The following is a 15553-nucleotide window of genomic DNA, read 5'->3' as shown; positions in this document are numbered from 1 at the left end:
ATGTGTTATGTAAACAACCCCTGAAACACTGTTTCTCAACCTTGGCCCTGAAGGACTCCCAACACTGTACATTTTGAGAGTCTCCTCTTTTTGACACCCCCATTTCCTGGAGTTTCTTCTAATGAGCTGCTGAGTTGAATCAGGTGTGTTTGATTAGGGAGACACACAAAATGTGCAGTGTTAGGGGTCCTTCAAGACCAGAGTTGAGAAACGCTGCTTTAAAAAGCCCATAAACCCATACGCTAATCTGGAAAACCTATTTATAACATACCTTCAAGAGCTTTTGAAATCTCCAAAAGATCATATAGAAATTCAAAAACTCAACCAAAATGTTTCCTTATGAAAATATTTGCTCCACAGCTCCACTTGTATACTATATGTTGGGGGGCAGTAATACACTTTGCAGCGTGTACACTGCTGGAATTCTACAAGAAGAAGAAAAAAGCTAGCACAAGAACAACATTTGTGGTTAAAACGTATTTAATTTTATATTTTCTTTTAGAAAATAATGGATTGTTTCACTAGATAAGACCCTTATTTCTCGGCTGGGATCATGTAGAGCCCTTTGAAACTGCAGTTTGGACCTTCAACCCATTGGTAACTGTTGAAGTCCACTATATGGACATAAATCCTAGGATTTTTTCCTTCTTTTTAACTGAAGAAAGAAAGACATGAACATCTTGGATAACATGGGGGTGTAGTGATTTTTACTCCATTCACCGGTGATGTAGTGATTTTTGATCACGTGCCACTTAAGGTGTATCAGATGACCCCTCCCCCCTTTTGTAATGTGGGGCACCAGTCAAGAATACTATCTTAACAATTTAATAAGACTCCAAAAAGAGCTGTTCAATAATTCAGAATTAATATAACTTGGAGGGAGTCGGTCACCTGATATATCTGAAGGATTTGTGAGAGTCTGGCCAACCAGTAGAGTCTTTGATCATATATACAATGAAGACACAGTTATAATAAAATCAATGAAATTTATAAACAATGGACATGCAAGAGTAAATACCACAATGGTTAATAAGGAAATAATGAATATGCACATCTACAAGATAATAACATAATAATAAAAGGTAAATACTGAATTAAATCAAAGAGACAAATAAATGAAGTGAACACAGAATGGATAAATGCAATGCTGTTGAACTGAATGTAGAATGGAAGATAATTGTATGGGAATGCTTCTTATGGAAACTAACCACCTAATGCCTCTGGTAAAATGGTGATAAATAATTGGATAAATAATATCCCTATTATTTGTAATAAGCTGACCTCAAGTAACTTATCTAAACAGGTTAGAAAAACTTATGCTGGATGTATAAACTAGTGCCAAGGTCTCTAGAAAGAGGTTTGGTAAGTTTATATTTACGTTCCACACAGTCAGGTGAACAATCCAGTGCAAAAGATGTCTTCCACTGATGATGCAGGCTGCGTACAGTGGGAGGGCAAGGAGTTGCGATCCAGTAGTCGTGCCACGCTGGGCACGGTTGCGCCAAGAGGATCCTTTCGGATGGACTGGGCAGCTGGGTCAGACGAATCTTCACAGGTTCCTTGGCAGACTGGCTGCGTTGCTGAGGAGCCGTATGGTACAGGCAATGTCTGCTGATGCAGAGGTCCTTTGTGGACTGGGCTGCGCTGCTGTAGGAGCCGTAAGGTCAGATGAAGTCCTTCAATGCTGGGGCCCTTTTGGCAGCTAGAGTGCAGCTGGAAGCAATGTGAAAGGTTTTGCTTGCAAAAGCTTAACCTTAACTGTCTTGTATTCTCTTTCCTCGTCAGGTCAGAAACTCATGGACATGGAGTTTCTGTTAATGTCTTCCCTGTTGAGCTGGAAATGCAGAACAAGGGTGTGTCTACCCGGGGGACATATTTATCCCTTTCTGATGAGGAGGAGATTGAAATGTGGCGCCTTTCCGATCCTGGATCCTGTGTTGCACCCTAGTGTGGAACTCATTTGCCTAGCATTTATGTGTGTCTACAGTGTTAAAATTATGTCTTTCACATTTTACCCATGCATTATTTCTTTACCAAACATCTTTCAAATTATTAAAGGCATCAAACACCATAGACACCAAACATGATACAAAATTGTTGTCATTGTCCATGCATTTGTTTATCTGTCCCATGACCTGTTGTGTTAACAGTCAGAAACCATTAACATAAACTGTGCTTTGCATGAAGATGGAGTGGATGTGATGCGAAATCAAGGCCTCCAAACATAGGTATGATTGGTGTTAGATAGATCTCTGTTGCCTCACTTTATTTCAGTCACTGCTGCTCCATCCAGGAGGTCCTGAAGGAATTTTTATGGCAGTCCTTGCCTAAACCTTAGGAATGAGTTTGGTGGGTACAGGTCAATGTGTCATCCAATGAGAAGTCCTCTTCTTGTTTGTGGTGGGTGCAGAAAGTCCTTCTTCCTGCTGTGGAAGAGGTGTTTGGTAGTTATCTTAACATCTTATCTGATGTTGCTGAACATTTGTTTATGTTCGTTCACCAAAGATCCAATCACAATGTGGCACATCTTCTTCCACACCAGCAGTTAGAGAGGAGCCCTGTCGTAAACTGGTCCCTGGAATGCCATCTTAACTGTTGTTCACGGCAGGGGTGAGTAAATTATCAGTAAATTTTAATTTGAAAGTGAACTACTCCTTTAAGAGTGAACCTGATGAGCTGACTCAGAGGTAAAACAAGCCCATGTTACCTGTCTTTTTACAGACACATTTCTGCAAAGCTCCCAAGGACATCTTGGGCTAAAGTGCCTACATGGACAAGGTGGAGCTTTTAGGAATTGTCTAGTTTTCAGGTTTCCCTCAGGTTTCCCTCAACAGGGACTGTGTATGAAATGCAAGAACATAAACCATGTAAGCACATATTTACACTGACTTGTCCTCTCAGGACCTGATGAAGGTATTAAAGGTTTACTTGTTAGTCATTAAGGTAATACTAACTTTAGCACCAGAACTTCTGAAACATTTGAAAAACAAAATAATTATATTGTGAATAATAAACGCAAATAGCTACTTCAAAATGATCGTTAATTTGTCACTAATTTGTAATATCAAAACTAAATTTGTTAAAAAATGAAATAAAACAAACTGTGAAAATGAGTGATCAACTTGAATCATTCATTATACTATAATTAACTTTACGCTAGCTGACCTCTATATATGATTTACAGATGTACATCAATGAGCCATTACATTATGACCACCCCCAGCATAGAGCAATGAACGCACATGGCAACCGAACGATCTTGAAATGAGCCCACGATCCTCAAGATTGGACTATGAATGTTTGGAATAAAGTGGCCTGGTCTGATAAATCAAGATTCCTGGTGCATTACATCAAAGGCCAAGCTTTGGATACACTGATTACCAACAGAGGCTATAGCACCGAGATGCACTTTTGGGCAGACATAGGCCGGAGGCGGTTTTCTTGGGACACTTTAGGCCCCATTATCCCAATAGCACAATCACTGACAGCTGTCAGGTATCTGAAAATCGGTGCAGACCAAGTGTACTCATTCAGGGCAACTGTGTTCCTTGCCAGTGATGGCCATTACCAACAGGATAATACGCTATCCACACTGCCAGAATTGTCAAGGAGTGGTTCGAGGAACATGGTGGTGAATTTCTGTTAATGCCTTAGCCTGACATGAACCCAATCAAATATTTGTTGGTCGACTTGGAAAAGTGGGTTTGCACTACATCACCACCACCTCACACTGTACGGGAACTGGAAGACCTGCTGTTGACATTGTGGTACCAGGTACTCCAGGAGACCTATCACCACCTCGTCGAATCAATGCCTCAACATGTGGCCAATGTTTAGCGAGTTAAAGGAGGTCCTACAGGTTTTTAGATAGGTGGTCATAATGTAATGGCTCATCGGTGTATGATATCAGTATTATAGATCAGTGTTTACACAATGTTTCAAATCAACACACCCCTTGCAACATTACAACTCGGCAAATCTACCTAGAATTCTGAGTTTCTGACTCGTAAATATGACTTCGCTCAGTCATTAATCTACTCAGAACTTGTAATTAAGATATTTCCAACTTTACTTGAAGAGCACGTTAATGTCATGAAAATACCTGCCGAATGTCATTCAAGCCAAGATGGTGTATATCACCTGTTTTTGGATACAATGGTTCAATGCAATTTATTTGACTGCAGGTGACTGTTTTTTCCCCATCTGATCACATGGAATGCAGCAGAGAAACACTGAAGATTCTAGATTAGTCTACATGCAAATGAGTTAGCCTTAGGATGGTTATTAGCAAGGCTTGTGAACACAACTAAGATCAGGGGGGTACAGATTTGAGAATAGTGCTTTCAGCTTTTGACTTTTTCACAAGACACTCTCTGTGTGAATCTAGTAATTTGACATCTCATGCAACTGTGAATCTTTAATAATTAAGTTCAAAATTATGTAGGTAAAACAAAGTGCTTGTTTAAAGCACTGTGGCTGAAATTACATATTCACATGTCTAGATTTGATCAATGAAATCAAGTTGCACCTTATGCAAATCATCTGTTTTAAAGGGACAGTTCACACAAAAATGAAAATGATCCCATGATTCACTCACCCTTAAGCCATCCTAGGTGTATATGAATATTTTCTTTCAGACAAACACAATCGGAGATATATTTAAAAATATCCTTAGCCCTCCAAGGTTTATACTGGTTGTGAATGGCTGCCCACATTTTGAATAAAGGCCTTCTGAAGAGAATCGATGCGTTTGTGTAAGACAAATATCCCTATTTAAAACTTTTTAAAGTTATCTGTTAAAAAAAAAATACTACAACTGGTATTTGAACCCAAGTCACATTGAATTCTAATTGAAAGAACCAGAAATGCCTCTGGTACCCCCTAAAAGACAAACATTCCATAGCTGCAATAAGTGTTTATGATTATAGCTCATGATATAACCTGCTTTGCATACATTTTGGTTTTGGCAACTAGAACATTTCAGGGATTTTCAACATAAGCTTTACTTTATATGCACCTGTTTACACCATTATGATTGATAGTGATTGAGAGAGAGAGAATTCAGAGCTAATGTTCATTTATAATCTAATCAAACCGATAAAGAGTCCTGCCGACTCTATAACACTCTCTCATCTTTCTGAAAATCAGCCCTAATATATTTCATCTGAAGTATGGAAGCTCTCTCCCACGTCTGCAAGCGTAACACAGTCAGACTGTTTATAGCAGAATGATTAATGACATGTAAAAATGAAGAACAGAAAGAATCACATCTCTTCTTTTCAGACCCTTTAAGAGAGAAATTAGATGACACTGTTGGAAATCACATCACGTATAAAGTTAATTCATTTCTAGTCTTTCAAAACAATGATTGTGGTCAGGACAAAAAAAAAAATCAATTTGAGACAAGAGAGATATTTCAAGTAATATAGTAATTTCAGAGGCTAAACTCAATTTGTTAGTTGTAAAGCTCAAACAGATACTCATGAGAGAATGTGAATTGTAAAGCTATTGGAGTGCCAGCAGAACAGAACTAATTCTAACCCCAATACTTGCAAATTTATTTAAATACACCATGTGAATATTAATATTAGCACCATTAAGAGGGTATTTAATACAACATATTTAATTTGTTATCTGGGGTCTATGTGCATTATTAGTAGTAGATATAATGCTTATTAGTCTTCATACTTATTATGCCAAGGGCTGTTGGGACCCCCAGTCATATCTCTGTACCAGAATATCATAGAGACACTTTTTCCTTGGGGTACAGTACAGAATCCCCATATGGAGCCCCCAGTGGTCCTTGGGGGCCTGGTCATATCTCTGCATAATAATGTCAAAGAGACACACTGGCTTGTTTTCTTTGGAGTAGTGTATTGAGTTCCCATGGGCCCCTATCACAACTTCAAAGATGAATGGAGTCGAGTGCTGGTGCAGTGAACTGAGATCTGTGTGGGGCCCCCAGCTCCCTTGAAGGCTTCAGTCATGTCTCATCACCAGAATATCATAGTTATCTGAGTAGACTCTTTTGACTTGGGGCAGTGTACAGAGGTCCCATGGTGTCCCCCTAAATGCCCGTTGAGACTCTTAGTCACAACTCTGCTTGACAATATCAAAGAGACAGGGGGTAGGCTATTGTGCCCTGGTGCAGTGTACTGAGGTCCCATGTGATGTCCCCAGCAGCCCTTGAGGGCCCTTTTCATATCTGTGCATCAACATATCAAAGAGACATGGGCTCTTTTGACTTAGTGCAATGTGTTGAGGTTTGTGTGGGTCCCCCAAGTCCCCTTGAGGCCCCAATCATGTCTCATCATCAGAATATCGTAGAGACCAGGGTGGGGTCTTACACCCTGGTGCGATGTATTGAGGCCCAATGTGGGATCCCCAGCAGCCATATCTCTGCACCAGAATATCTGGAGGGCCACTGTCCTGCAAAGTTTAGTTCTGTCCTTAATCAAACACACCTAAAAAATCAAACCTATGTCTTCAGGATTGATTGAAAAACTAAGCGTATTACTTCTGGCAGGTCATGTTAGTCAACCTCGCATCACCTAACTCTCAGCTGATCCACATCTACCTATAGAAATACAATGCCTATCACAGCATCCCTATAATATAAGGTCCATTCAGTATTATCAGCAGCTTTATCATGTTGTACTGGAGCTAATTACCTTCTTACATCACCAGCTCCTCCTCGCGTCCAGTCGGGACTTGGCCTCTGATATACCTCTTCAAATCAGACAAATTTTTGTTGAATTATGTTGTTACACTAAATTATTGTCACTAAGAACATTAATGCTATCTGCATACCTTATGTTGGTTCTGTTCTGTTTACACTAAATGGGGTTATCACTGTTCTCCCTGTTCTTATCCATGCTAGGCTGCATGGATGGGCAGGGAGTTCTTACCCAGAACAGAACCATTCTGACAATCCAAACTATATACTAACTGTCAATCATCATTGAAGATAGTCCTGACAGAAATGAGAGCTTTAGCATAAGTTCTACCAGGAAGACTCTGATGCCACATCATTCATTCATACTGATAGGCCTGGCCAATCACTGCTTTACTGGCCAAGCACTGAACTCTCTGTTTCACGTTCGCAGTTGAAGAGCCTGACGTTGCCCTCCATCCTCCCCACCATCACCAGGTTGGCCCTGTCTGGGGGTAGGCTCCGCCCCTGCCTTCGTCTTCAGGCAGAATCAGACAAATCTGCATCCCCCAGGATTTGGACTACGGACGGGTCTATGCCCAAACACTTATCTATACAACTAAACACAAATCATTATAGCTCACTACCATTTGTTAATACTTTACAGAATAAATACCAAGAAAAAAGTTCACCTGCCCTGAGTCTTTCTGGTTGAATTACAAGCAGATGTGTTTGATTAAGGATGGAACTAAACTCTGCAGGACAGTGGCCCTCCAGTACCAAAGTTTCCCATCCCTGTCATAAAGACATGGGGGCTAGTTCTTCTTCCTTGGGGTAGTGTCCCCATGTGGGCCCCAAGATGGCCCTATCTCTGCATGAGGATCATAGGCACCGATTCTGTGGCCGAGCACCCACGGAAAAATACGAGATATTCTCAATTGATTTTAACCAATAGAAAATCAATTGTAGCTTTCAGACACAATCTTCACCCTTTTTATAGTTTATTTAAGGCCGTTTCTATGGCAATATTTTAATGGCAAATGTCGAGAGTGCATCCAAGTGATGATCGAGCACAAATGACTCTGCTCTCGATCAGATACATGCGCGCATTCAAACTCAAACTATCCTTCCATCAGATATCAGCGATATCAACAGCGGACAATACCCGTGAAAAGAATGTGCTTTTGGGTCGAAATTGTCATATTGCTGCATGGATATAATGTAAATAAATCATCAAGTTGACATTGATTTGAGTTAAATAAGAAGCGAACTAGCGCTGAAACTTTGTTTTTGAAATCATGCATTGTGGCTCGTTTAAGTTAAGTTTAAGTTAAGTCTTCTGACATACGCGTCAATCTATCACTTGACTCTTCTTTCCAGGGACTGGGCACCCACCGGCAGAAACATAAATCGGCGTCTATGATGAGGATAGAGATATGCACCTTTATGCCCTGGTGCAGTATATTGAGGCTCCATGTGAGATTCCCAGCAGTCCTTGAGGGCCCCAGGGATATCTTTGCATCAGAATACATAGAGACATGGGAGGCAGCTCTTTTCCCTTGGGTAGCGTACAGAGTCCCTGTGTGGGTCCTCAAATGACCCTAGGGACTTCAGTCATATGTCTACATGAGAATATCACAGGAGATGGTTTCTTTCACTGGTGCAGTGTACTGAGGCCCCATGTAGAATCCCTAACACTCCTTGGGCCCCCCAGTCATATCCTTGCAGTAGAATATCATACACTCTAAAAAATACTGGGTTGTTTCAACCCAAATCTGTGTAAAATATGGACAAACCCAACCTTTGAGTTAAAAAAAGTAAAAAATGTAATTAAAAAATGTAACCCAATGGCTGGTTTGTCCATATTTGAATCAAATTTGGGTTGAAACAACCCATGTAGAAATATGGGTTCTGGTTAATTTTTCTTGTGGCAGTGTATATGACTCTAACATCCTGATGGTGAATTTATCACCAGCACTCACATTTTGTTCAGAAAATAAACCTATCTAGTGATTATTATCATTATGAGGGGCCAAAAGCCCTGGAGCATTATACACTTTATGACACAGCATTTTATAACACTCTGTTATTAGGTTTCCACGCATGCACGTCGGTGGACAAACATTGCAGTGATGCAGGGAATGAGACCCTGGGGAGGAAAAGAGAGAGAGAGAGAGAGAGAGTCTAAAAGAGGAATAGGCTTTATGACGCTCGCTACTGAAAAGAGAACAAACTGATCCTGCCAACAAACATCCTTTGATGGAGCTGAACTCAATTGAATTGAGTCAAATCTAATTCCACTGAACTGAAAGCAGGCAGAGAAAGAAAGCCAGAGAGAGATATGGATGGAGGGTGAAAGGAAGAGAGGACCGGGGAAGCGGATTAGAGTCTCCAGAGATGTGGCAGTCGTCTGAACAGGTGTTTGTCGAGGGAGAGAGAGAGACACTGGAGTAAACTGAACTGCAGCGGCAGGTTCTCTGTAGGTGTGTAAGTATGCTGCACTGTTTGATGTGTGGAGAACTAAACTGATTTTGATGTGCAATCCTGTGTGGATTGAGCAGGGGAGATATGTCACACACATGCACACCCAGAGATGGGCTTTCTGATGTCTGTATTTATTGACTTTTCACTTTTCTGACAGATGCCTGTTTTCCATTCAGGGACAGGCCACACACACACATACACACACCCTTCATTCCTGCTATCCCTGATAGCGCCTGCCAGTCAGAAGTCGTTCAGCAGAGAGGAAGTTCCTAGGATGCCACTGCCAGAAAATGCAAGTGTCTGCGAAAGAAATAGAAGTTACATCAAAAGCTGAGGTATAAAGGGGTTAATTATCTTTGTCCAGACATACACACATTTGGAGAATATCACATGTGCTGACCATGAGCAGAACATAATATATATTAATATTCTGTATGCATCAGTTAATCACTGTCACACTAGAAAGAATGCTGATATTAAGAACAACAGCATAATTGCAAGTGTGATATTTATTGTATACAATAATACAATAAACAACTGAATAAGTATTTTACATTTTAGACAAAATACTACATTTACTTCGTCTAAATCCAGACATAGCCAATGCAGAATGAACCATTGCGTGTCTCTGTGCAATCTGTTTCATTTCTGAATGAATGAATTGGCTAAGTGAATAATTCAGTGACTCAGTCATTTGTGGTCACCTACTGGTGTAATCTGAAGAAAGAGCCACTAATAAATCCCAACTTTACTCTGCCAATCAAATTTGAGGACTAGAACTAACTGTTACATAAAACTATTTTAAACCTATTTTATATTTTTGGTAACACTTTAAAATAAGATATAAGAACTCACAGAGATGTATTATTTTTCTAAAAACTTTGTTGATGTTCATCTGAAGAAAGAAATACATACATCTGGGAGGGTATGAAGGTGAGTACATTTTTATTTTTGGTTGAAGTATTCCTTTAAAAAAACAAAAGTTGAACTTTTAAAAAACGTGCCTGAAAGTTTGGTGTTGCTGGTTGCATGTGTTGGATCAATTATGTTTAAGCTTTTGAAACATCTATGGCATGTTCAACAGTGAGAGGAGCATCATTTCCACAAGTCTCTGTGGTTGTGGAGTGAAGACATCATCCTGATGAGAGCCGACAGGAAGAGGTGAACGAGAAGAGAACACAGAATAACGAGAAAGAGAGAGAGAGAGAGAGAGAGAGAGAGAGAGCTGGAAAGAAGGTACTGAGAAAGGGCAGATCTCCACCTATCACCGTTCTTTTTTGTTCTGTTTGTCATAAAGATGAAAGAGTTTAAACTTCAGACAGATATCAAAGCCTGTCAATACATACACGCACATCACTGCAGCTCTAATATAGACATCACCTGTGAGACAAAAACTTCAAGAGAGAGTGTGTGAGTTACATCAGCCCTGCTAACATATGCTAATATGCCAGTATACAGATGGTATGGGGTGACGTGGGGAGGTCAGATCCAGTATCACGTCCACATGGATTTAGAAGACATGAGCTCGGAGTAGATGAAGTTCAGGCTTGTTGTAAACAAGAACTTATTTTGAGAATGTAGCCTAAAATGAATACGAATAACATAAAACCATCCCCAAATACATTGATGCTCTTACAGAAATGTTTCCACAAAAATACCATAATATCTGAATTTGGGATTTACAGTCAGCTTCACACTTCCAGTCTACATGAGGAGATGAAATTTGGTTAATACATTTATCTGTCATATATTTTCATAATGCAAATCATGAAAATGACAGTGCTTGTCCTGTGGATGCGCAAACAAATAAACAAACAACAAAATTACTGTTACTATAGTTGCCACTTTTGGTGATAGCAATTTATGTTATGTGTAAGCGATTCTTTAGGGCACTTATTGTGTATACAGTACATGCTTTTACATTGTAGGCTACAAATACATACACTGTAATATACACCGATCAGGCATAACATTATGACCACTGACAGGTGAAGTGAATAACACTAAATATCTCTTCATCACGGCACCTGTTAGTGGGTGGGATATATGTATTAGGCAGCAAGTGAACATTTTGTCCTCAAAGTTGATGTGTTAGAAGCAGGAAAACTTGGCAAGCGTAAGGATTTGAGCGAATTTGACAAGGGACTGGGTCAGAGCATCTCCAAAACTGCAGCTCTTGTGGGGTGTTCCCAGTCTGCAGTGGTCAGTATCAAAATTGGTCCAAGGAAGGAACAGTGGTGAACAGCTGACAGGGTCATGAGCAGCCAAGGCTCATTGATGCACATAGGGAATGAAAGCTGGCCCGTGTGGTCTGATCCAACAGACGAGCTACTGTAGCTCAAATTGCTCAAGAAGTTAATGCTGGTTCTGATAGAAATGTGTCAGAATACACAGTGCATCACAGTTTGTTGTGTATGAAGCTGCATAGCCGCAGACCAGTCAGGGTGCCCATGCTGACCCCTGTCCACCACTGAAAGCACCAACAGTGGGCATGTGAGCATCAGAACTGGACCACAGAGCAATGGAAGAAGGAGGCCTGGTCTGATGAATCATGTTTTCTTTTACATCACGTGGATGGCTGGGTGCGTGTGCATCGCTTACCTGTGGAACACATGGCACCAGGATGTACTATGGGAAGAATACAAGCTGGCGGAGATAGTGTGATGCTTTGGGCAATGATCTGCTTGGAAACCTTGGATCCTGCCATCCATGTGGATGTTACTTTGACACGTACCACCTACCTAAGCATTATTGCAGATCATGTACACCCTTTCATGGAAACGGTATTCCCTGGTGGTTGTGGCCTCTTTCAGCAGGATAATGCACCCTGCCACAAAGCAAAAATGGTTCAGGAATGATTCCCTTATTGTTTATAAAAAAAAAAAATACCACAAACCTGTCTCTAATTGTACCCGTATCCCTCCTCAGTAGCAGCAAAAGCGTTTTGCAATACAACATGAACACAGTACATTGTGCCTAACTGTTGGGGAATAACTAGTTACGTAAAGGCGTTACATAATTTAATTACAAGCTAAATGTAACTGTAACTCATTACATTTGTAATTGTACTCGTTATATTTGTAATAACATAAAAAGGGCACTGCTAATCAGAATCCAGATATTGGTGCGAAGAAGAATATAACATTACTACTGGTGTGCTGTAACTTAAGTGAAAAGGCACATTAGTATATTCTTATTAATATTTGGATAGAATTCTAATTCATGATAAAACAAATCACATTTAAAATAATTATTGAGAAATTGTAAAACTTTAATTAAAAAAAATGTATTTCCATGGATTTGACAGGTTGGGCAAGATATCAATCTAGGCCCTCTGGTCTCCACTTTATAAACACAGCTACTACCCTGTATCCTGGTATTGCTTCTTCATAAAAAACCTCTAGAATCACAGAAGGTTCATCTCTTTCCCACAACACCTACTCCCAGGCCACATTTGAGCGGGAGGCGAAGGGGAAAAGCTGCGGCTAATACATGAGGATTGTGTTCTATTCATTTCTGATCCAGTCCCTCATCATCGCCAGTTTGGTGCTTTTCCTTGTGTACGGCCAGCCCGAGAAGACCGCCAAAGACAACAGAGTAGAAGAGCTGGAGCGAGCTTAAACAAGCTCTCCACAGACAACACCAAACTCCAAAAAGAGAAAGCTGACCTCACAGGTGCCCTTAAAGCAGGGACTGGAGAGAAAAATGTAGCAGACAAAGAGATAGCAAAGCTGAAAAATGACTTAAACACAAGTTACAATAGCAAAAACACTTGTAAGTTCTTTATTTGCTTGTATCTGAACGTTCGAGTCATATTTCGAGTAACACCCAAAAATGAAAATAGTTATTTACTCATCCACATGTTGTATGACTTACTCTCTTCTGTGGAAGACAAAAGAAGATGTTTTGAAAAATGTTTCAGTGTTTTGGTAAGTGGGGCTCAAAACAATTTTACATTGGACTCTACTGACTTTCAATGTATGGACAAAATAAACAGACGTTCTTTAAATTTTTTTCTTTTGTGTTCCACAGAAGAAAGAATGTCATACAGGTTTGGGACGATATGAGTGTGAGTAAATGAGGAGTGAAGTTTCATTTTTCTGTGAACTCCCTCTTTAATTCTAAGATATTAAAGGTGCTCTAAGCGATGTCAGGCGTTTTTAGGCCAAAACATTTTTTGTCACATACAGCAAACATCTCCTTACTATCCGCTAGCTACCTGTCCCCTGAACACACTGTAAAAAAACGCGGTCTCTGTAGTCTAACTGGTGCAGCCTGGACCACGAAACATAATAAACATGCTCCAGCCAATAACCGACAAGAATGATTTTAAATGCGCGTTCATGACTGATTCAGGAAGCACGGAGGGGAGGGGGAGGAGGAGGAGGAGGAGGAGGAGGAGGGAGGGTCTAGCTAGCCTCTGTTTTGTTTGACAACACTTCGAATGTCAACAGGAAGTTACTCCACCCAGGATCATTAGATAACCTTTAAGTTAATCCTCTGTGAGTACCTTTAAATTCATTAATTGAATCGTTGGTATATTTATCTTGTAAAGCTAAACCTAACAGTCATTACAAGTTTGATTTTGACTGGCTGTTTTACACGCTCTTTGTGAGGTCAATAAAATTTCAAGCTTTCAAGCACTCGAAATACTCCACTACCATGTCCACCAAGCAACAACAATCAAAATGGTGAATGCTATAACCGATCAGTGAATAATCAAATTCATGAATGGACTGTCCTGTAGATGTGGCTCTCTTTTCTCTTGTCAGAAAAAAATCTCTGAATACTCTTCTGGGTTAGCAGAAAGTTCTGTATGGTATCCTTACTTAACTTCAGCCAGACAGTGGAGTACCTTGAAGGATAAAAACGAGCAACATACCCAGGTGATACAACTGAGACAGGAAAACATGAATTTAAAATCCTAGCTTGATGTTTACACACAAAAAAAAAAAAAAAATGCAAAGAAGACTTTGCAGACTCCCTCCAAGGTCCAGACGGTCACCAAAGCATTTCTAACAAAAATTGCTAACTTCTTCACCAACTCGGTCATGTTTCACCTCACCTGCCAGAAACAGGAAAAACAGATGAATATGATTCCCTCCAACTCCTCCAGGGTTTTTCGGCAGGTAGAGGACAAGAGCTACCTAGACAATGTGGGAGCGAAAGTCTCGAACATTCAAAAACAGAGCAGCTGGTTGGATGTACAGAATATGAGGCTGACTTCAGAACTGGACAAGTGCAAAACAGGTTGAAAGAAAGAGGCTTCAGAAAGCAGCAAAAAACTGCAGGATGCCCAACAGACATATGACAGACAACTGGAGCAGCTTCTCAGGGAACAAAGCATTATGAGCTATGAACTTGCATTACATGAAGTACTTTAGGGGTCTGATTTAGTGGTTTAGAGTAATGCAGATGTAAAAATGCATTACCCCCATTTATTTTTAATGGGCAGTCATTTTTGACCAATATAAGCTCAGATCAGTGGCCTGATAGTTGGCTGGCTATACAGTTCTTTTACTATCACTTTTGAACAGTAGTGTACATGCCCTGGAAAACAATCAGTTCTCTAAATGTTTGAGTCTGATTTTTATTTTAAAATTATAAATGATAAATAATAAACATCTTTCTTGTTGACCCATTTAAAGGTGCTAAAGAGGATCTTTACATCGACTGAGAAACCAAAGACTGTTACTGAGTTTTTGAAATGAGCACATGCGTAAGAACAACACCCCCTCCTTTCGAGGGAACGCCTCCCAAAACTCATAAACACTCGTATTGGAACACGAGTGTTTACCACCGGCATTCACTGTATCATGTTAGTGGATTCATTATGTCGGACTCACCACAGGTAACTCATAATCTGCAGATGTTACTCCTGTCTCCGGACAAAATCATTGCATGTGGCGCCTGTAGAGTGTGGAAAGTTACTGGAGCGCGCAGCCGCGCTCGTCTCTCACAAGGAACGTCATGGCAGTGATTGACAAGCCAGAGGGCCAATCGTTTACGCGATGATCGCGTAAACGATTGGCTGATGTTTTTAAGGCCCTACCACGTGCACAGTACAGATGATGTATATTAATATTATTCCTTTCAGTGCACCTAATAAGTAGTCTTTTATCAGTTAGTAAAGACAGTTTCAAGTAATATTGCAAAAATGTATAAAACAAAACATCCTCTTTAGCACCTTTAATTGTGTTATTTTACTTATTCAATTTTGTTTCCCAATACAAAAAGTCTTTCAAAATGGTGTCTAAAATTTCCTCAGGAATGAATCTAACAGTGATCCTGCCCAGACTGGAGAGGCCCAAACCAAGCCCTTCTTCTGCCAGCACTAGGTCCATGTCCTTGTACTGATCTAACGCTCTTCTGCGGGTGAGTCCGGTGTCGGGTCTGAGTCAGACTAGGGCTGCCGAT

General features: G+C 40.3%; 1 pseudogene; it reads left to right on the top strand.

Moving 5' to 3' along the window:
- Positions 1 to 1414: 1414 nt before the first annotated feature.
- On the top strand, positions 1415 to 14520 carry LOC137018288 (uncharacterized; annotated as a pseudogene).
- Positions 14521 to 15553: the final 1033 nt, after the last annotated feature.

Source organism: Chanodichthys erythropterus, chromosome 4 (genome assembly GCF_024489055.1).
Source record: "Chanodichthys erythropterus isolate Z2021 chromosome 4, ASM2448905v1, whole genome shotgun sequence".
NCBI lineage: Eukaryota > Metazoa > Chordata > Actinopteri > Cypriniformes > Xenocyprididae > Chanodichthys > Chanodichthys erythropterus.
This window is presented reverse-complemented; position numbering and strand designations above follow the sequence as displayed.